The sequence below is a fragment of the Balaenoptera musculus genome, chromosome 11 (assembly GCF_009873245.2).
Source record: "Balaenoptera musculus isolate JJ_BM4_2016_0621 chromosome 11, mBalMus1.pri.v3, whole genome shotgun sequence".
Classification (NCBI taxonomy): Eukaryota; Metazoa; Chordata; class Mammalia; order Artiodactyla; family Balaenopteridae; genus Balaenoptera; species Balaenoptera musculus.
The window spans coordinates 84,550,278-84,573,666 of record NC_045795.1 but is presented as its reverse complement, the minus strand read 5'-3'; the positions used below and the strand labels follow the sequence as shown (position 1 = coordinate 84,573,666).

General features: G+C 41.5%; 1 protein-coding gene across 3 annotated transcripts in view; it reads left to right on the top strand.

Moving 5' to 3' along the window:
• The window catches only part of FOXP1 (forkhead box P1), a 585,986-nt gene that overhangs the window by 414,359 nt on the left and 148,238 nt on the right, over nt 1–23,389 (top strand). The window lies entirely within an intron of this gene.

The following is a 23,389-nucleotide window of genomic DNA, read 5'->3' as shown; positions in this document are numbered from 1 at the left end:
CTGCCTCCCCACCTGCCATCTTCCTCTTCCTTTCCTGCCTTCTCTTTCCACCTCTGCCGGAGGATAAACTGCCTTCCTCCTGCTCATGTTAATGGAAGACATTGTTAATGTCAGTAAAAGGGAGCACTTCATAAAGGCAGCAGAGATTTGGCAAGTAAAGGCCTGACACCATATCCCCTGTGCTGATAATGGTCTGGGTCAGAAACAGTGAATGTGGGAACAAATATTATTTCCCTGAAATGTTCTGCCATTTAAAGAGACATGTCTAGCTAGGAGACAGATCTGAATATATTTTTATATAATAATAATATACTACATATTTTTATATAATATAATTTATATATATTTTTTTCTCCACCAGTAATTTTTTTTTAACATTATATTTCTCAGAGAGAGAAAAATAGATTTTAAAATATAAAAACCTGTTCTTCAACTGAGGATGCAAAAATCTCATTGCAGTATTTATTCCAAACCTGCTCTCATAATGTTCAGTCAAGGAGAAAACAGCAAAAAACAGTTGTTGATGGACTTAGCACAGAACTGGATTAAATAAGCATTAGTCTACTGAAGCTGATTACAGGAATATGAAAATGCAATATCTTAATGGTACATATTTTTATGTGGCAGCTCAGTTGCCTTTCATTTTGCAGCTAATATGTCTATTCTTATGAGTCATTTACTTCTTTAATTACCTTTTGCAGGCAAGGCACCATGGTATATTAATGTGAATGATTTTTACTGCCAGTTTATCATACAATGCCCCAGAAGCTGAAAGGCGTAATTGACTTGGAAGAGCAGCTCATGAAGGAAACAATATTTAGTTGACAGTTTTCCTTGTACTCTCTGTTGACGTTTATGAGTTTACACTATGCTAAAGGAGTAATAAACACAATTTTCTTTCAATAACAGGAAAGGCTAGCTTCTCAAATACATCTGTGGAAAATGCATTTGTTCATTTCTTGAATAATATGAAAATAACACATTTCCAGTGATAAGACCTCTCAGACTGCCAATTGAATTAAACCTCTGAAGGTACATTTATAACCTGTCTTGGAGCATTAGGAGATATTAGGGTTCATGTGATTGAATCAATTTAATGAATATTTAAATTATAGGCAGATTTGGATAAATCATATTTAAATCTGGGTGTTAGAACAAAACTATTCGGCCTCATCCTCCCGATATCCGGAGGGAAGGAAAGCAGGAAGGGAGCTTGGGAACTGTCTAGAGGAAGATCTTCTTTCTCCCAAGGCGAGGGAAAGTCTGACAGTACATTTTAGGGAAATAAAAAAAGAAGGGACCGTCAACTACAACCCCTTTTAAGGTCTGGGCTTTGAACAGTTAAACTCAAGACTTGGGCGGGTCGCTGCTCTTCTGGCGTCTGGAATGGTGCCTGAGTTGACTTGGGCAGTTAGCAAGTGCCCTTGTTTTAACCATCACTTCCACAGTCCTCTGGGCAGGTCCTGGTTTGCCACATTGGTTTCGAGGGAGTTAAACTTTTCACAGTTTTCTAGATTGTTTGCAGTTCAGTCCTGTGCAGCATAATGAAAGTTTTCTAGCCATCTGTTGTTAAGCTGGCGGGGAGCAAGGCCAGTATATCCAAACAAAGTTCTGGCCTGCTGTAAACGGAACCTGTCGGTTTAGCATAGCTTTCCTGACCCCTCCAAGGAACGGGGCGGCCCTCGGTACCAGGCACTAGCTGCATGGAGCTTTCAAAAGGGAACTATTTTTGGGGTAGGGGGGTGAGGTCCTGTTTACTTTTTCCCTCCGTGTTCCTCTCACTGGCTTGGACTAGTTTATACTTAATCTTTAAATGGATAAATGGTTACTTGTCCCCTCCTCCTTTTTCAGAGAAGGAAGCATTACTTCTTAATAGGAGATTGTAACTTTTAAAACAAGGTATGAGTGTCTATAAATGTGTGTCAGGCGGCTGTGATTTGAAAGGGTGTTCTGTAAGCAGTTGTTTTTGTTTCATCATTTTGTCTTTTCGGCGTTTGGGGACAAATAGTCTGGGCAATGGAAGCTCCTATATTTATTACTTAGCTTATGTAACTAAAGCGTTTTCACAGCTTTAAAAGGACTCCCCGCCACCCTTTCTTCCGCCTTTTTTATTTCATTATCAGAAGTTGATACACAGCATAACTTAGAGAGCAGCCATTAGACAGTGCCTTCCAGCTGTGTGGGGTGTTCCCTACTTCTCTGTTCTTATTTACAAGGTATATCTATTGCTTTTAATTGCCCAGCTTAACCTTAAAGTCAGTTCTTTGTTTTGTGATATTCTATAATACGTGTTTAATTCTTAGTTCCTGTTTCCTTGGCTCTGTATGAAACATTCCTGTATGTATGTATGTCTGTATCTCAACACCTGTCTAAGCCTACCCCTAACCTTGGTGGGTTTCCTTTTGTTACTGACACCTTGTAGGTGCTGTTGTATTTTTATCTTGGTCTTGCTGTAGTATATTTCCTGTCCAGCGCTGGTTACATTTGTGCTCTGTTAAGAGAGGGCTCTGGGGAGCCATTGTCAGACCTCTGTATCCATCTCAATTCATTAAAATATCCAGGGAGAATGGCCACTGTCATTGAATAACTATGTCAGCCACTCCCCTGGCTGCCTTAGTCCCTCTAGATGAGAAGCAGACCACAGTCCCACACGGTTACAAAGAAAAAAGGCACCAAAAGGATGCATATTTGTCTAAGGCACCAACATGAGAGGGTTTGGATTCAACTTTAACTGCAATCCAGGAATGTACAAGGGTCAGGAGTTCCATAAATGGGGATGGGGGTGGGTGGAGGGGGAAGCAGAAGAACCAAAGGAATAAACAAGGAGATACAAGGCTTCTCCTTTAAGGGACAAGGAGTTTTGCGGTAGTGGAAAATATTCAATTTAAAATTTAAATGAAGGCACTTACTTGGAAATACCATACAGTCCTAATCTGTTTGTAAGGTGACTGACATATAAAGTGCTTTTTTGTTTTAAGGTAAAAAAAAAAAAAAAATGTATTCGGGGTAGAGTTTCGGGTATAAATGTCAGGTGCAACGTAACGTGTACTCACTCCAAGAGTCAAGCAAATAACCTTGGCATTTAGGACACTGCCTTTTAGAACATGAAATTGTTTTTTGTTGTGTGTCTTCTTTTTTTTTTTTTTAAAGGAAGACTACATTAAGGGGTCACCTATTAGCTGTGTTTTTGCTGTCTGAAACTCAGCCCTTCTGTCTATTAAAATCAAACTACTGTGTAAACATTCCAGTGTTGTTCTTGGTCTCTACAATGGCCACGGGGATCAGGTTTCACCTGCCAGCACATCTTCAAGCAATTAGAGCAATTAGCGTGAAGCCATTTCACATTCAAGGATTCAAGGTCTGGGGTGACATTCAAGTCCAGGAGAAGTCTGAAAGGGAAAGAGAGGAAGCGGCCCAGAGCATGGCTACTCGTCCATGGCCCTAAGCAGACAATTTCTCTTTTAAAAATGGTAGCTCTTTAATGATATTATTATGAGGTTTTGAAATGACAGATCAAAAGTTGTTTATATCAAAAAAAAAAAAACCCAACAGTCATTTAATTATACTAATGAAGGTCTTTATACATGGCAGATTTTTTAAAAAGACTTTTAATGGCTGTGAGAAACGAGTGTTCCTCCTCCGTGTCTCACCATGGGAGTGACAGCATTCTTTGCAGAGGAAGAATGTATTTTATAATATATAAAGGAATTTGCATTCCGCTTTACATGGTAGACCTCCCTGTTTTGGGTAAATGGAACCATTACAGCAACGTAGAATATTTAGTTGGCAGACTTTGGGAGTGAGTATTGAAAGCAACTTTTTATTTATTTTTTTAGCTTGGAGAAGAGTAGTGGCAACTTTCATATATTGAAGTAGTACAGTTTAAAGACAGATGATCGGCTTAGCACATCAGACAGCTATGTAAGCGTGACCAAAGATGCCTTTTACAAAATGGGCTCAGAATCCAGGAGGGTTTGTGTTGTGTTTGTTTGTTTTGTTTGTTTTTCACGTGTGTAACTTAGTTACCCAGGAATCTTGTTTGCATGAGGCAAACCCTAAACTGATTACAGCTTTTAAAATTGGTTAGTGGATTTTTAAATCCACATTGCACTGTTGGGTTATTGTGCAGAAACGGGGGAGGGGCTGATTTTCAAAATCCAAGGGTGCTGTAGAAATGATCTGGCTCTGTGCTCCCAGGAGGTGTTTGCAGTCAGGAGTAACTGCAGGCTAAATTATAATGTGGAATTCTCTTGCCCTTTAACCTGATGCTGCCTGTTCACATTCAGTGTTTATTAACAAACAGCTCTTAAGTGCAAAATTGTTGGGAGAATTACTTTTTTCATTAGACACCCTGACTTTAATTAGAATAAGTGGCTTATTTTTAAGAGAAATAATTGTGTACCTCTAAGAAAGTTCTTGCAATAATTCCTTTATGAAATTGCCTTAGTTGACTTCAAAGTGAGTAGGTACTGAGCAGTTTTCTGTCCATCGCCCTGAACTCATCTATCTGTGTGACTGAGGCTGGAGCATTTGTGTTCAGTTAGTAATTAGCCATTTTTAGGGAACCGGACTGCTCAGAAGTCTCTAGCCCTGTCTCGAACCGCTTAGAGCTCTTCTGTTGAGGACTGATTTTCCTGCCACCCACTTGCCTGGCGCCCAGGCTATGTGCCTCTTGACACTACATGACAGAGCAGATGCAGGGGCTGCTAATAAAATGTAGCATGCTGGACGCTGAGACAGGTGAAGGTCTGTCTTTTTCCCTTGCCCCTTAGAAATGGATTGCTAGGAAGTCATCTGCAGCGTTTATAACTAGACTGGCTGAGTTAGACAGGAACATTTGAATTGGATACTCCACCCCTTCTAAAAGTGGAGAGGCAGGCATCTAAAAGCTGCAGGGCTCAGAAGGGAGGTTAGGCAGTAAACCAGATCTTTCCCTTTTTTTTTTTTTTTTCCCTCCTAGCCTCGTCCTCTGTTTCTCTGATCTGCCTTTTGAACTGTTTTTGTGGCTGATCTGTTCCACCTAATATGTCTCTTGATTTCTGCTATTGTAATACTCAGGCGACATGCTGTTCTCTTGGTTTTTATAAGCTTTAGATGCTTCTGCCTGTCATATTCTGGCGGTTTATCTTCAGCGTCTGGATTTGCTTTCAGACTTGAATGTCTATCAAGCTGCCGTTGCTTTGAATGTGAGATCAAAAGAAGATGAATTCCAGTAAAAAATTTCCTTCTATGAAGAAAAGATTGGGGCCTATGTAAACATCCTACTGACAGTTCCCAATGAGTTATTTTAGCCGAGTATTAGCACCTGGATGACAGAGAGTCCAGCGTTCCATGCTCGATAACAAATCAGTTGCTTCCATGGCAGAAGAACATTGCCACAGCAGCAATGCATTTTCAGAAGGAATCCTTTTTCTTCCTCCTCCGCCTCCCCCCCTTTATCTTTTCTTTTCTCTCTCTTTTTTTTTTTTTTTTTTGAATTTGGCTGTTCAGCTCTTCATCCTATTTTTCAAGCTGACTTCTCTGCCTTCAGCAGTTCACTTTTCTTTACAGTATCTGTCAAGTTCACTCGGGTGACGGAAGACAGGACTTTGATAATTAGTTTGGGGTGGCTTCAGGAGTGTTCAGGTAGGCAAGCTAGGCATCTCAAGCTAAACAGGTAGTTTGGTTGATTTGCAGAGAAAAGGAAAAGCAGCAAAAGCAAGCTCAGGGGCATATCCCTGGAATGCAGGCGATGTGTTCTTTAAAAATACGTGTGACAAAATCCTCTAAAGTCTGCAGAATCGGAATTTTCTTTTCTTTCTTTTTTTTTTTTTTTTTTTTTTTTTAAAAAAAAAAAAAAAAAAAAGCATCCTGCCTATGTTAATGTCACCACAAAAATATCTCAGGAGCAGGCTGCCCAAAACCCCGTCGGTGTGTATTTGTCTGCGTGAATGAGCTGTGTTTGGCTAGGGCTGGGTCTAGCCCCGGCACACTTCTGATGCTGTGTCCTTGCTTGCAGACCTGGGGTGATTTAGATACAGTGTAGCCTGAATAGATTTCTTTAAGTGCTAAATGCAACTTTGAAAATTACCTCCAAGCTCCAACTGATCTCTCAACTTTGAAAGTGAAGAATTACTTGAGGAATTCTTGTGGTTTCTTTGTCATTTAGTGAGAGCCCAGGCAGCTACCGTGGAGGCAGGCGTCCCTTAAGTTGCCTACAAAGGGCAATGTTCCAGTGTGTTTTCTCCTCGAGTGTGCTTCAGTTGCACAGGACTTCCTGTTTATTCAAACATCTTTTTTACCATTCGGCAACCCCGCTTCACAGAAACAGCCAGAACCCATCTACAGCAAGAAGACGGAAATCCAAGGGCAGACAGTGCGAGCTTTCTCGATCAAACTCTTCATTTTCTCTGTAAGTGTCCAGAGGAAAAAAAAAAAAAGAACATTTTCGCTGGGTTAAACTTTTAAAACTAAGGATCTGCTCCTGCACAGACATTCTCTGAAGGGCAAAATAAGATGATTCAACTTACTTACTGCTCTTTCTGGCGCCCCCCCACCCCCACTTCCATCAAAGACGTTTTTCTTTTTAGAGCTTTGAGAGGACCGGTTCGTTCTAACTCCTTGTTACTTCACTCTTGCTTTCAAACGTGTCTCCGGATAGTCTCAGCTAAGTCAGCAGCCGTGTGTCGTCAGGACCGGTTTAGGAGCTTGAACGGAGATTAGAACCTCGCTCTGCTTATTTATTTGTGAGGTTGTTTTGTGTCGCCTTCTTTTCCTTCCTGGTATCACCAGGAGTGAGAGGGTGCAGGGTTGGCGGCTTGGTAATCTGCATCTGCACGATTGTCCTCCATGTGTGCATCATGACCCCGTCATCGTTTGTGAATCGGTCTTGATAATATTTGTACCAATTTCATGCCAATAAAAGTCAGACTGCTGAAACAAGCACGGTCATTATCTCATTCATATTACTATTGTTTAAATGGAGTGGGCCGCAAAATAAGAAAGAGAAAGCCCGCCTCACTTTCCGAGATGGTTGTTAACTTTGATGTTGGAAGGGTCTTTTCAAAATGCTCATTGTGGATAATTAGGATGGCAGGGAAAGCCCTCGAACCTGGGCTGCTTGCTTCTCTCTATGCCGAAGAGTGACGTGGTTGCTCCTTGGGTCCTTTCTCTGGAAATGAGTTTTTCAACACATGGTTTGACATTTTTTTTTAAAGGGTTCCACCTTTTCCTGTCCGCTGTGGACGTCCCTCTGGCCCCCCTCCCCTCTCCCCACACCCCTCCCCCAACCCTGACCCAACCACCTTCAGTATAATTGGTAAGCCAGGTGCTAATTTTTTTTTTTCTTCACTGTGTACTGGTCAGGGAATAGACAGGAAGTAGAAAATTAGCTCTTTTGATCTGAAGGGAATTGTTATTACCCTAAACCTTGTTTGTTAGTCCCCAGACTAAATATACTTCAATTTTAGCTTCTAAATCAGCCATCTATTAGAATAGAGAAAGAAACAGGCTCTGTCCTTGTCCCCCACCTGTCATGGAAGAAGCATTTCAATAAATAAAATAGGTATGTGTATATACACGTGTATCTATCTTGCTAGGCTGGCTTTTTTCAGATTCAGAAGTTGTTCTACTTGGCAAGAAAAAAAAATTATGTTTGCGACTGCCTTGAGGACAATTTGTATAACAGTAGGAGTAATTGCAGGGAAAATGGAAAGAGTGACTGGAGGTATTTACTCAGATGTTAGTGTAGGTGTGGAGGCCAAAAACTCAGTGTGGGAACAGTGGGCCGATGTTCTTGGTATCGCAGTCTATTTGATGACCATCAAATTTCCCAGCTCGCTGGTTTTGTTTTTTCTGGATGGCATGTTTGATTATTTATCAGAAGGGGAAGGGAGTAGCTGAAGCAAATAAACATGTGACCAAGTTCTGTTTTGTTTTCCACTCAGAAAGCCATGCCCTTTAACAGACATACAGAAAAGAGTAAATGCATTGTTTTATGATAAAAGGAAATTACATGTGTCATTTTCTTTTTAAAGGCAACCAAGTTAACCCTTAAGACTCAGGTGCCTCTTGGCCTTCTGCGAATTCGCCAGGCTTTTACTGAGAATTCATCTACTGTGGTGGATGGTTTTATGGCACAGGATTTCCCAGGTTGAGTTGGTCAGTAGTTTGGCTTTTCTAGATGCGTTCCTTAGTTATGCCTGCCTTGTATGTTGTATGTGAGAGAGTGTGTGTGTCTTTTAAACAGTGATGCCATTGGATAAATCTGTAGCTCTTACAGTTTTGTTGAAGGCTATATTCTGACTTTACATCGAAACATAAAGAGCTCAGTTAAAGGGAAATATACCAGAGTTTCTGTGACCGGTGAGCAGCGTCATTTATTAGTGTCCAACTGTTTGCTCCTCTCTTAGAACGTGTCGGGCAGGTGGTGTCCTGCAAAGAGACGGCTTGTAGGTCTCCGAGACGCCCTCAGAAACATCTTCACGTCTTTATTCTTATGTCGTGTAAAAAATGACCTGCAGGGCTGTTGGTTATCTCAGGTCAAGTCCTCCAGAGGCCTAGGGAAAGGCTCAAATCTACATGAAGCGTAGATTTTTAAACAGGCAAACTAAAATTTAATTTTTTTGCTTTCGTTCTCTAGTGGGGTTTGCATCAGTGCATGGAGATTCTTTATACACAGCCAAGCACTGACCTATGCGTACATGCTCTCACGGGCACGTCTTTTAATAACTAAAGCACGATTTTGGTCAGGGGCTGCCTCATGTATACACACCCTGAACAAATGATGGGCATGATCCTAGCACAGTGCCTGGCCCGGTCACATCAAGCCCTATAAATCACAGCTGAAAATCTGTTTCATTGCCTATACTGTCTTGGAATGTGGATAGGAAATATGCACACAGAGGGATTCCCTCTCCATTGACTATATAAGGGAACAATGCAGCCGACACTCAAACACAGCGCAGGCTCCATCAGGACTGCCCCGCATGCGTGTCCCTGGGAGGTGGCTTCGTCCTGGGGAGGACAACCATAGAAGCAGTAGCCTTTCCGCCGCCTCTTTTTGTCATCTTGGGTGACTCTCCAAAAGGCATTTGGGTTGGATCGTCACACTTTGTACCTATACACAGCCCTTTGTGCAAATCAAAGTGCCCGACTAATGCTAACTCGTCAGTACTTGGAACATGCTTGGGACATAGGCGGGCTGTGATGATGATCCCACTTTTGAGGTGGGAAAATGTCCTGTTGTTAAAATAGTTTATAATTTCCGGGTGTGTCTGTATTTCATGGTCAGGCACGAGCTGGAAGGGGTATGATCTAGATGCCATGAGAAGCGTTTTTCCTGTGACATACTCAGCCCTGACCACAGGCAGTCTCATGAGAAAGTATTTTACCATGAAGAAACTGGACTGGAAAATGCATCTAGTGCGTGGAGTTGATGGAGATGGAAGGGAGAAGCCGGTGAAGAGATCACGCTTACTTTTAATCTCTTCAGCGTGAAAAGTTAGGAGATTTTTTTTTTTTTTTTTTTTTTTAAGATACAGCCTGGGCTAAAATTTTGATTTTTGTTTTGTTTCACTTTAACTCAATATGATGTTGGCAATTTAACTTCCACAAAAATCAAGTTAGTTGGTTCTTTGCAGAGACCCTGCTCATTGGCAGTGCAAAGTGAGAAGTTACTCGCGGTTGTGGGCTTTGGGGCAAAAGAATCGAAACATTCTGTTAACCCTCAGTGTTACCGTGTGATTCTTGAATTCTTGTGTGTCTTGCACTCCTTCGTATGGTTACTACTTACAGAGTAAAAATTAGTCACATGCCATTTGCAGTTTTAAGTCTTAGGTTAAAACCTTTTCCGGAAGTCTCTAGAATAGGGTGCGGGGTAGAATTTAGGTTATTTGGTCCCCAGCACTGTTTGTTGGTTGGAAGCTGAACGTAGAAATTAGGTTTGAAAAGTCTCCGTTCAAAATGGGTTTTTAATTTCAAAAAGGGATTTTCAAAAGCGTGTAATTAATGATTCCAGTTTTGCTTCAGAAAAGTAGTTCATGTAAGCATGCCCCCAAATGTTGTCAGGGTGTCATGTGTAGATGAGGATATTACACTTGACTTTTTATTTTCCTAATTCATTTATGTGTTTTTCATATCTTATAAAATGAGTAATCATTTTTTAAGTGCTTTTTTTTATTTGAAGAATCGTTGATTTACAATGTTGTGTTCGTTTCAGGTGTACAGCACAATCCTTTTTCAAATTCATCTCCATTATAGGTTATTTCGAGATATTGACTACAGTTCCCTGTGCTATATAGTAGGTCCTTGTTGTTTATCTAATTTGTATATAGTAGTGTGTATCTGTTAATCCCAAACTCCGGATTTATCCCTCCCACCACTTCCCCTTTGGTAACCATAAGTTTGTTTTCTATGCCTGTGAGTCTGTTTCTGTTTTGTAAATAAGTTAATTGGTATCATTTTTTTAAATTCCACATATAAGTGCTATCATATGATCTTTATCTTTATCTGACTTATTTCAGAAGCACTTATTCATTGTGAGGCCCTAGGCTATGCACATTGTATGTATTAATTATGATAAAGGGACTGTTATTTTCTCCCATTCTTACTGATGAAGAAACGGAGGCAAGGAGAGGTTAAGTAACTTGTCCAAGGTCACACAGCTCGCAAGTGGTGGAGCTGGGGTTCAAATCCAGGCAGGATGACGGGTGGGCACTTCACCACCATGTATGCTGCTTCTGTAGAAATACATTAATGTTTTATGAAGTAAGCCTCTCTTTCTTTGGAAATGTTATGCTTCTCCTAAGGTCAGTAATTCCCCCAGATTCCCAGGGAATCCCTATTTCTTCATGCCTGGAGACTCAAGTTCCACCTCATGCTGCACTGCAGGGACCAGAAGCTCCAAAGATCGTTGTCACCCGATGAGCACAGCTCTGTGAATGCTATTGTCCGTCTGATGAACACAGTTTTGTTTTTAACCTCCCTCTTAAGAAAATGTTTCTAATTCCTTGACCAGAGTGATCAAATCTTCAAAAAGTTCACTGCCAAGTACCTTTGAGCGTGGCTTGGATTAACTGAATATATTCTTCTAGACATTTCTAAATTCTTCTCTAAAGATCTGTCATGTCTAGCAAGTAGTTCTAGTTCCACGTGAATGCAGGAATTCCAAATCCATGGATTTGCGGGTTAGTGGCCATTTTGGGTTGTGTCATTCTTGAAGTACAAGGGCAGGGATTCTAAGCCAGACTCTGTGACCTTTGGCATATTCGGTAGACTTTCTGTTTATGTACAACAATTTAGAACCAAGCCAGATATGCGGTTGGCATTCAGTACATGTTGGCCATCATTTCTTCGTCATGACCTGGCAGCTGTATCATCAGTACCTTCATCTCCCCCAGGCTTGTCCTTTGGCTTCCAGCCAGCCGTTCCCTCTGTATTATTCTACGAGTCAAGGCAAGGCATGGGTTAGGGTTTGGTGAGGGTCAGAAGGAGCCATATTTGCTCAAGTGCCTTTGCCAGCGGAAGGATACAGGCCTCTCAGTTGCAAGTCATCCGTGTGACCATGGGTAAATCACATCAGCCCTCTTGTCCTCAGTTCGCTTTTCATACGATGAATATTGTCTGCCTTAGATCCCTCTGGGCTCAATAGAGGATGCTGTGGTTTTCTCAGTGTCTCTCTAAAGAGGATAGCCAATGGTTTGAGATCACTGGGGAAGAGGAATCTTTGTTTCCCACAAAATATATCTTCTTATGTATGGGGCAGTGTACTTAGTACTGGTTTCCATTAAATAAGTAGTTGTCATGTACAGGTACCGTGCTAAGGATTATGCATATCTCGCATAATCTTTAGAATTTAACCTTTCTGTTCCTGTGTTTCCATATATGTTAGCTGGGTATAATGATGCCTCAAACGATGGTGAAAATTTGATGAGATTGTGTGTCTCTACTGTGTAGTACTTGTCAGGCAATAAACACTCACAAAATTGCACCTTTTATTATTATCTTCCTCATCCCCAGTGGCCAGGAACCAGAACAGTTTTAAGAATATATTTAATTGAAAATGCAAATCAAAGCCACAGTGAGATGTCACTTCACACCTATTAAAATGGCTCTTATCAAAACGACAAGAGATAACAAGTGTTGGTGCGGATATGGAGAACAGGGAACCCTTGTGCACTGCTGGAGGGAATGTACATTGGTGCAGCCACTATGGAAAACAGTATGGAAGTTCCTCAGAAAATTAAAAATAGGGCTGTCATATGATCCAACAATTCCACTTGGGGGTATATATCCAAAGGAAATGAAATCACTCTCTGGAAAAGATATCTGCACCCCCATGTTCATTGCAGCATTATGTACAGTAGCCAAGGTATGGAAAAAACCCAAAGTGTCCATCGATGGATGAATGAGTAAAGAAAATGTGATGTACATACACACACACACACACACACACACACACACACACATACACACAGGAATATTATTAACCCATAAAAAGAAGGAAATCCTGCCATTTTTAGCAACACGGGTAGATCTTAAGAACATTCTGCTAAGTAAAATAAGTCAGACAGAGAAAGACAAATACCGTATAATCTCACTTGTATGTGGAATCTAACATGATCAAACTCATAAAAACAAAGAACAGATTGGTGGTTGCCAGAGGTGGGGAATTGGGGAAGTGGGTGAAGTTTGTCAAAAGCTACAAAGATAAGTAAGTTTTGGGGATGTCATGTACAGCATGGTGACTTAAGTTAATAACACCGTATCGTGTATTTGAAAGTTGCTAAGAGAGTAGATCTTAAAAGTTCTCCTCACAAGAAGAAAATTGAAACTGCGTGAGGTGATAGATGTTAGCTAAACTTGTTGCAGTGATCATTTATATATACATGTAATCATATATATATGTAATCGTTTATATATATATATAATCATCATGCTGCACACTTAGAACTATTAGAGTGTTACATGTTAATTACATCTCAATAAAAGTGAGGGGGAAAAAGCATTCAGAGCAAAATACTTTCATACAGTTACTTAACACCCCCTCCCCACCACCACTCAAACAAGAAGCAAGCAACTATAGTAGAATGTGAGAATCTACAGTGGATTAAAAAAACAGGGGCCAGAAATCCTGCTGGACCTGAAAGCCATGTCTGGTGGGTGGAAAGAGACAGGTCGAACTTAGACAAAGGTGGAGCAGAGAGACAGTTACCCCGGTGTGTGAACTGTGGCTGGACTTCAGTTAAACTGTGAGAAGAAATCTGTGCTCTCTCAGCTCAGCCTCTCCATTGTTTGCTTTATGAAACGCTCTTCTTGCAAAGGTCCAACCTTGGCTCAGTTGAACCACGGAACAGGGGACTTGTCTCTACTGGGACTTGAAGAAAGGATCAAAATCAGGGAATGATGGTGACAGCATCAGTATCCCCAGAGAAGATGGATGAATCTGGATAGATAATTCTGAGGGAGATTCAGAGATAGCTGGGCTTGTTCATTTCTTCCTGTCTGCCTGCTTGGGGATTGGCGTCACAGCAGTGGAAACCCCGGATGTTACAGGGATTCACAGGCAGCGCTGGTCCCTTGGGCCCCAAGGGAAGGACTCTGCCGCTTGAAGGAACTGGATTGAGTTTTTAGGAAGAGGTAGAATTTATTAACTTTTAAAGATATCGTTTACTTTTTACTTTTTAACTTTATTGAGATAGGTTTTCATAAAGCAATGGTATCTATATTAAGGTGTACAACTTGACGTTTTCATGTATGTATACATTGTGAAAAGATCACCACAGTCAAACTAAATAACTTATCCATCACCTCTACATAGTGACCCTTTTGTGTGTATAGTGAGAAGATTGAAGCTGTATCCTCTTAAGAAAATTTCTAGCGTACAATAGCATATTATTAAGTGTAGTCACCATGCTGTACATTAGATCCCCAGAGCTTATTCAACTCACACAGCAGAAGGTTTGTGCCCTTTGACCAATATCTCCCCATTTCCCCTCCCCCCAGTCCCTGGCAACCACCATTCTACTCTCTGCTTCTTTGAATTCAACTTTTTTAGATTCCGTGTGTGTAAGTCAGGTCATGCAGTATTTGTCTGGGAAGGGTAGTGTTTAAATGGAGAAGATACTTGGATGCCATGTAAATGTGGGCAGAGAACACGAAGAAGGGAATTACAGATGTGACTGTGACTCCAAGAGTCCTGGGAATAGGAAGATCTGGTTGAAAAAAAAAAAAGCAAGTCTTCGGTGTGGGAGAAGGGGACAGATGAGTTAGGAAGTGTGGTACCGTGACGAGGCCCTTCCCTTCATCCCGAAGGCATCGGGACGCACGTTCATTCATGCATTTTTGGCTCTGTAGGACTGCATGTCCATTTGCCAGAACTACCCTTGGCCATATTTGGTCTAATCACTGACCTTGGTAGAATGTGAGTATCACGTTTTCAGGAGACAACGTTTGTTTTTGTATTTCTGTCCTAACCACTCACTAGACTTGTGACCTTGGGCAAGTCACCAAACCTCACCATCTTAGTTTTTCCACTTTAAATTGATAATCATAAGCCCTTCCCCTGCTTCCCTTAGAAATGTTTGGGAACGAAGAATAAAATAAAAAGTATAAAGCAACTAACTGGCATAGTGCCTGGCACGTAGTAAGCAATTCAATACGTTGTTTTTATTTTAGTATTCTAAATGCGGGGAGTTATGACCCTCCACTTGCCCCTGTGTTTCTAGATGTGCCTCCTTTCTTAAGGTCTTATACAGGTATATTCTTCGCTGTTTGCAATAACTGCTTTGCAAGTGTAAATTATTGGAAAATATTTGGATTTTTTTCTATCTAGGCTAACTTTGGCCAAGAGTGAGTAGTTCCAAACTTTAGATTATTAGTCATATTTGGGTCTTTCCCCTCCTCTTTTTTCTATTTCTTTCTTTTGTCTTTTATCTCAGCTGGACTTGGTTCTCACTCTTGCTTCTTTGCCCAAAATTCAGCTAAGGAAAGGAAGGTAATTTGTGAAGTGAAGCCTTCTAAGGGTTTATTTCCTGTTAGGGCATCTCGAGGGCATCTCGAGTATGTGTGGCTTATATTACAAGAAGAAAAATGGATACAGCATCATTTGCTTGAGCAGAAACTTAAGTTCAGTGTTACGAGTAGAATCATAGAAAATTCTTCTTTATTTTGAGCATGATTCCAGCCAGATTCTTTGGCAGCTTTCAAAGGCTCACTCCAAGGTATGAAAAGATAAGAATCTGGATTATTCATGAGAGTTACCGGGCTGCACCCTCATAAAAGGCAATTGCAGAAAACAGCAGGTTAATACAGTGAGTTAACAGATCCCTTGGATTCATTTAGTCTCGCATTTGACCCCCGCTGTTTTCTACTTCGGGAACTTGGAGAAGGACTGGGTCAGTTTATTTATTCACTTTTGGGTACAGTCTGGTCCTTCCTTAACTAGGGGAAACGGGTTTGCTGCAGCATCCTGCTTAACATTTTAGATACTGTCTAATAAAGTTGACTTCTGTTTTACTTCATTGCAGTGCTAATCTTGCCTCCAGTCATGGTACCCCAGGCTGTGGTCTTGTCAACTCTCATGAGCTAGACAGGCTCAGGCCTGGGCAGTGCTTGAATGGAATCCTTCCAAACATAACTCAGGTACCGGAGACTCGGTGGTGGTGATTCAGCGTCTGGCACTGGCTCCCGCCAGGAGCAGCCAACCGGGGCCTCAACAAGGTGCTTGGGGGGGCCCTGTGTTAATAGATGTTTGGAGTAGGAGCATGATGGTGGGGCTTTTCTTTCCTGCTCTTATAAGAGACTTCAAACAGACTTTCTGCCTGTTTGTAGCCATTTCACTTATTTCAGCTGATTTTGCAAGAGGATCACAGATACCCTTTTCCTTTTGGCTTGTGAAAGTTCCTAACTTTGACCTTCTTTGGCAGGAGGCATCTTCTGGGCGCCTTACAAATAAAAAAGGTTATTCATAACTGCAAGTGAATATGGGGTTTGCGGACCCTTTTTCTGCTTCCCAGGTTTCCTTTGGGGGTGGGGCTTATAGCAAAATGCCTCCTCCTGTCTACAGCCTTCTGGTATTTCTGTGTCCAAGTCTCCTGTAGTAGGTGCATGAGATGGTGTTTGAACCCTGCAGCACTTAATGCTGGTGAATCATGGCATGGTGCAAGAACACAGTTGCATAACTCTGCTCTCCTTCATCCCAGCTCTTCTAAAAATAAAAAAAAAAAAATTAAATGTTTAAAAAAGAAGAAGGAAATGGCATTTGCCATCTTTTCTCCTAAGAAAATATGCTCTAATGGATTGCCTACACACACACACACACACACACACACACACACTCTCTCACACACACTCCCAAGCTACCTGTACTCATGTCTTTGCATTATTTGTTAGATTTTAAAGCAAAGAATATATGACTATTAAATGTCATAGCAGTAAAAACCATCCTCTGTGTAGCTTAAGGAACATGGAATCTTGTCAGTAAAGATTTGGGAAACGTGGCATTGGAAGTCGATCTAGAGGATGGAGGTTCAAGCTGGTGTGGGACAGTACAGAAATTGCAGTGGTCCCCGTTGGGGAGGGGACGCTGGGTGGTGGCCTCATCTTTCTCCACCCGCACAGGTGGAGGTGACACTGCTCACGGCCCTGTCTTCTTCTTCAGTTAGGACAGTGGTGACAACAGGGGACTTTGACTTTTCCATTTCCTGTCCCTTTTGTTTTTAACTTGAACACGTAGTTTTGGAGAGTCGTAGGAGTGAGGTGGTCTCTGCTCCAGTTTTTCACCACGTCTCTCCAGCTGTTGTCTCATAAACTCACTTGCAGAGGCTGTGGAACATTTGGAGAAAGCCACACGCTCTCTAAATATCGGTTGGAATGCCCTCAAAGTGTAGGACACTTTATAGAGCTGTCAGAACTCTTGAGGATGGGTGGTGCTCCGTAGAACCTTTCTCGTCTGGGTCACGGATTCAGATCCACTGTCCCAAATGATCTAAGGCATTGTTGTCGGCCCCGCCTACTTTTTGGGGGTGGAGTCAAGTGAATCGACTACCAATGAATGCTCAGAGTCTACACCCTTATTTGCAGTATCACAGATTAGACCAAACAGTGACTGGTGCAAAGAGACAATTAAAGGCTCTCTGATGATTTTTTGTTGGTTGTTGTTGCCCTCTGTGCATTAAAGTCCTGATAAAGTATGTTTTCGTTTGTTGTGTACTTATGTCACCAGTAACATGACTTGAGGGTTTGCTATAGTGCTATCTTTCATTGGGTATCTAATATTTACACAATCGTTAGAATTGGAATCTTTCCTTGGGCATCTAATATTTTCATATTCATAATCACTGAAATCCCTCTGTGAGATTAGCTCACTTTTCCATTCTCCTGTGATAACCAAGTGCTCTAGTTGTAAATTATATACATATACACATATATATGTATGTGTGTGTGCGCGTGTGTATATACATATATATATATATATATATATATATATATATATATATTTTTGCATTCTTGTTGGAGAACTCACTGCCTTGGAATGTTGTTGGTTCTGTGCAAATGCTTCTAGTTCTGTCAGCCACCGTCATTTCTTTTCTTAAAGTAACCCACAAACCTGCTTTTCATCCTGCACTGGAATACTTACCGTGTCCAAAGCAAGGGGGTGATGGAGTTTCCCTGCATACTTATTTCTGGGTCTTGCTCCAGAGCAACTGTCAGATTGGGTTCCATGAGGAGCATTCGTGTTTAGATGGTAGCTAGTTGCTGGAGTTGAACCAAGATAGCAAATTAGCGTAGGGGGAGAAGGTGCTCTGGAGGGACTTGAGGTGTCTGTAGAGGTTGAGAAATAGAGGAGAGAACATGTCTTCTTTCCTACTAAGCTTCCCATGCGGCTTTTTATTGCTGGCTTTTCCTTCCACCCTCATCTACGCAGTGACTGTTGATTAGCCTGTGAAATTATCTGAGAAACAGGTTTGATCTTGCGGGGTGCGGAGAGTCTAGGAAAAGAAACTAGAGGAAGGGTGACTGACTCAGAGCAGCCTTTGAAGCTGGAGATGGGACAGCTTCTCGGGGCAGACAGGAAGTCACCAGCCCTTCTCCACTGGCCAATAGGGCACGTTGAAAACCTCACACTAGAATGAGATTCACTCTGAACTGCTATAAATGACCTGTGGGAAGAAGAAACATGCGTTCAGCGTTCGCAAGTAGTTTGAAATGGTTTCAGATAGAGGAGTACGTGGATGTATTTTGTGTTCCTGCCCCAGTTCCTTCTCAGAAAATCAAAAATGAGTTTGAGCCTTAAGAATAGCTAATTAGTAACATCCTTGCATCTTAGCTCCACTCTAAAATTATTCTGGCCAAATGATTGAAAGCTCTGTTTATGTAAAACTGTGTCCAGGGGAATCTTATGAGAATCTCAGAATACAGATAGCAGCCTAAGATAAGCTGGCAAACTTTTCTTGTAAAGGGCTAGATAGGAAATATTTTAGGCATTTCAGTCTCTGTCACAAGTACTTAACTCTGCTTTGTAGCCTAAAAGCAGCCGGGTGGTATGGAAGCAAATGAAGGTGACTGTGTTCCAATAAAACTTTATTTGTGGGCACTGAAACTTACATTCCATGTGATTTTCATGTCACAGAATATTTTTTTGTTGTTCTCCCAACTGTTTAAATAAGTAACAACCATTCTTATCTCATGGGCTGGACAAAAACAGGTGATGGGCTGGATTTGGTCCCTGGGCTAAAGTTTGCTGACCCTTGACCTAAAATGCTGCAGTGCCTCATATTTTTTGAAGACCTCCATGTATCAGTACTGATCTCAGGTCTCATCACCAAGTGTGTTATGTAAAAAAAATTGTCTGTTTTCTCCTACCGGGTTGCTTTATGTATGTGTGCATGTTTACTTAAACCATATTTTATGTAAACACATTGGTGTTTCTTAAAATATGGTAAACATGTTTTTTGAACATTGGCTACCTTGATCAACACGCTAAACATAGCATACCTCATAGGATGCCTCACCCCCCAAATACAAGCACCTGCCATGAACTTGAGATGTAAATAGCTCGAAAGTTACAAACATGCTGATGTAAAATATAATTTGTAAATAACAGATGGCACGTATTTACAAGGAATGGCAGGCACTGATGAGAATGAAGTCATCTGGAACCAGAAGAATGGAAGATGTGTCAAAACTGTCCAGGTCCCCAGTCACCATGAAACTAACTAGCGTGCTGCCAAACTAGCAACCCAGCAGCAGTCTCCCTGACCTTCTGAGTGCCCAGCATGGGCTGGGGTCCGTGGCGTGCTGACCACAAGGAGACTTCAACCCCTTGGGCAGATCGGGGCATAGATAGCAGCCAAGGCAGAGAGGGAGGCAGTGTATGCCTTGGCTCCTCTTAGCTCACAGGGCCATTGATTTCATCTGTTGAAGGACAATACATGGGATTGTGTGCGACTGAGCCATAAGTGCCTGGTTTTATCACTCGCCTTCACACTGACATCTTCGAACTGCATCTTTACTGTAACTCCAGCCTAGCAGTCAAGTACAGCACCACGTTATCCAGGGCCAGGCAATTGTCACATCTGTTCTAAAGGAAGTGTTGACTCAACCCAGCCCAGGAAACCACCACCAAGAGTAAAAGGTCTCCAGAGATTGGATGGAACCTTTTAAGTTATTTACACAAGCAGTTGGTCTGGAACTTGAGTCACAGTTGATCCTTGCTTCTTACAAGGGAAATTCTTTTATTTATTCATATTCTCCCTCCCTCTCTCCCTCTCCCTCCCTCTCCCTCCCTCTCCCTCTGTCTCTCTGTCTCTCTGTCTCTCTGTCTCTCTCTCTCTCTCTCTTTCACACCCACACAGACACACACACAAAATATCTACTTGAATCTTATTATTCTATAGCTGCTAAAGGAACTACTTGTATCTTCAAACAGGATATCTTAAGGGACCTTGCTCCAATCATGATTGAGAAACTGTTATAAAAATAAGAGAAGTCCGTCCTCACTCCTTAGTCGTGTTGGGACACATCTCTGAGGTTTAGGCAGTGGAATCTGAGATGAAAGACATGAATCTGGTTTTTATGATTTTGATGCATGGAACAGGTAAAAATGGCTATGAAGTCAGCATGTATAGGAAACAAAGTGGATGTAGGTCCATGGTGCAATTCCCAAAGGGGATCCCATCAGTCGTTACAAATTTTTTACTGACCAGCAGTGAATATGACGATAAGCATCTTTGACTCACATGATAGATACCTAGAGGGGTGGGATAGGGAGGGTGGGAGGGAGACACAAGAGGGCGGAGATATGGGGATATATGTATATGTATAGCTGATGCACTTTGTTATAAAGCAGAAACTAACACACCATTGTAAAGCAATTATACTCCAATAAAGATTTTTTTTTAAAAAAAGGGATTTGTATTATAATGTCATATACATAGTCTGGTGCACTAAGGGTCTATTTCTCTTCTTTTTTTGTGACGATTTAAAATCTAGATTACAGTGATTAAAATATCATGGGAATCAGAAAAGCAAATGCCCTTTAGTGATTGATTTCACAGCACTTTATAAGTTCTAATAAATTAGGTTTAAAATTCTGGCTGAGACCTTAGTTGATTTTTTGGAAGGTGGGGAAGTGTTAGTACTTTGCCCCAACTTTGCTCTCATACTCATGATGAGGCCAGGGAATTATTATGGAATAATTCATAACAATTCATATCAAGATGAATAATTCTTTTTTAATATATTTTTTAAAAGATTTATTTATTTATTTGGCTGCGCCAGGTCTTAGTTGCGGCATGCCGAACTCTTAGTTGCAGCACACAGGATCTATCTAGTTCCCTGACCAGGGATCGAACCTGCATCCCCTGCGTTGGGAGCGCGGAGTCTTATCCACTGCGCCATGAGGGAAGTCCCTCAAGATGAATATATTCTTTGCACTAGGGTTGTCTCTCCATCCCAAATATTTGAAGTTATTTTACCTGTTCGCATTCATTTTGAGGGTGAAATTTGGAGGCCAGTTTACACATCTTCATCATCTGTTCTCTCTTCAGTAGTTTGACTAAAATTTCCCTTGTGTTCATACAAGTTCCTAAACCTTTTCTGCCCTGTGCTTCTATCTTTAATTATCTTCTTTGGTGTGGCTTTGTCTAAAATGCTGTGAAAGGGCTGGATGTTACGCGATTATGTAATTTGATTTCCCCCATGTTGGGTCTGAAAAAGATGTTACACACATAAATGACTTTTTTTCCTTCAACCCAGCAGAAAAATTGCAAGGATTCCAGTAGCTAATTTTGAAATGTATAGAGCCAGCTCAGTAAACATTTGTTGCAAACTTAAATTTGAGCCTATACTTTCTTTTGCTGAAGTGCGTTTATGAGAATTTGCTCATATAAGAATAGGTTTGTGTGTATGTACATTTTTTTAAAGGACACTTATTAGTATGTCTTTTGCTTAAATGAGGAGCTCACTGTATAGATTCTCTGAGACTTGAGTACTTGAAAATTGAGTCCCTGTTCTCCAAGTATTTGGTGAAACATGGTAAATTATTTCAACAAAGATTTGTGACTCTGCGGAGTTGCCGCTACTCTGATCTCCTTTGCTTGCTCTGTTTTGGTCTTGAATGCACCTAACTTTTGTCCTCTTCCCCACCGTATCTTTCTCCGCACGATCTTTTCATTGTCATCTACAGACCTTCTGTCTGCCTTTCCAACCAGTAGCCAGACCCTTCTTGGCTGATCAGTCTATGACTCTGGGAGCTCTGAAGGTAGCACTTAAAATATATAACAGTTCCCTTTCCTACATTAAAAAGCCACAAAACCTTCATGGAAAATAGCTAAGAGGACGTACACAGTAGGAGGAGAGGCTCTTGCTCCTGCAGGCACCTTGCAACGGGACTATTTTTCTTATATGATATAAATGAAATCTTCACTCTGCCCACTTTTACACCTACGCATGTACTGAGCGTCTCCAAGGAGACAAGGAAACCCGGAGTCCAGTGATGGTGGTGAATCCTCCTCGGAGACAGCAGGCTGGAGTCTCAGGCAACTCTCCCAGGCGTCTTGGCTTCCAGATGCCCCTCTCAGACAGCCTCTCTTCTCAAGGCTCTTGCAGGCAGGCTTTCTCGAACATGCCTCTCCCTTCCCAGATGAAATAGCCTGTCCGTTCCATCTGAAGGGCTGGTCGTGGTGAGTTCAGTAGACAGAAGGCTACTGAAGGGACAAGAAGGGTGGGTGCAGTAGGGAGGTGAGATAGGAGGGGTCCGTCTTTCCCAAGATCTTTTCTTTGTCACCCGTTTCTTTATCTGTGCGTATGTTTCATTTCCTCCCTCTGGACCTCTTAGGCACAAAGCCACCACGCAACCTTACATAGCGTCTTAAAAATATTCTTTGTGACAACGGTACAGTCATGAGCTCGGTTTAGTTAGATTGTCCTTTGAGGAGAAGTACTCCTCTTGCTGATTCAACATTTTTAGGCATCTTTTCATGAACAGTAGTCCCCTTGACCACTCTCATTGCCCTTCCTCTGAGTTTGCTGCACGGGAAACCCCGTACCATCTTGCCTTTCCCCACTGCACCGTGTCACTCTAACTTTTCCTAGAACTATAAACACTGTTTTCTTATGTAAATGACATCTGTTCCTCTTTGAGGAACACACTACCATCATTAGCCCATTTTTCACACTTTCTAAGATTATAGTGTCAGATCTTTTTGATACGTTGACCACGTCTCTGTGTGAATCTTCTTTCAGGTGCAAATAATGAGTTATCATGTAGCAGTGATTATTGATGTGATCCCCAGTAAATCTTGTTTTGTCTCTAAACTCCAGGCGCATCATTTAACGAGCCTTCTCAACATCTTGTCCATATGTACATTTTTGGTTCTCAGCTGAATTGATTCAAATAATGTAACTTCTCGTGTGATTTTCTAGCACAGTGCCTGCAAATTTCAGTTTTCTGTTGCCAATCCTGCTGTCCTCTTTGGAAAGGTGGGGCTAGCTGTTATTCCTATTAAGTCCTTTGTCACTGAATGACTGCATGAAAATTTATTGATGACATACTTTTTTATTTGAGCTTTCGAAAAAGATTGGTCAGTCATTGGTCAGTGTTCTGCCTTTGGAGGAGTCTCCTTTTCTCCTTTGGTTTTATCTCCAGTCGATAGCACCTCCCCAGTTTCTAGCTTTAAATAAAAACCAGCCCATGGTGTAAGCTCAGAAGGACCCATTTGTGTTTGACACAGTCAGTTTTATTCACAAGCGTGTAAGGTACCCTTTGAGTGGACTTAGAGGTCAGATTGGCCAAGATTTTTTCTTACGTAGTCCATCAAGGTCACCCTGATTTGATCTTCCTTCACAAATAACTTTACCCACAGTGTGGTCCACCACTTAGCTTTTCCTCTTTATTTGGACTCAAATG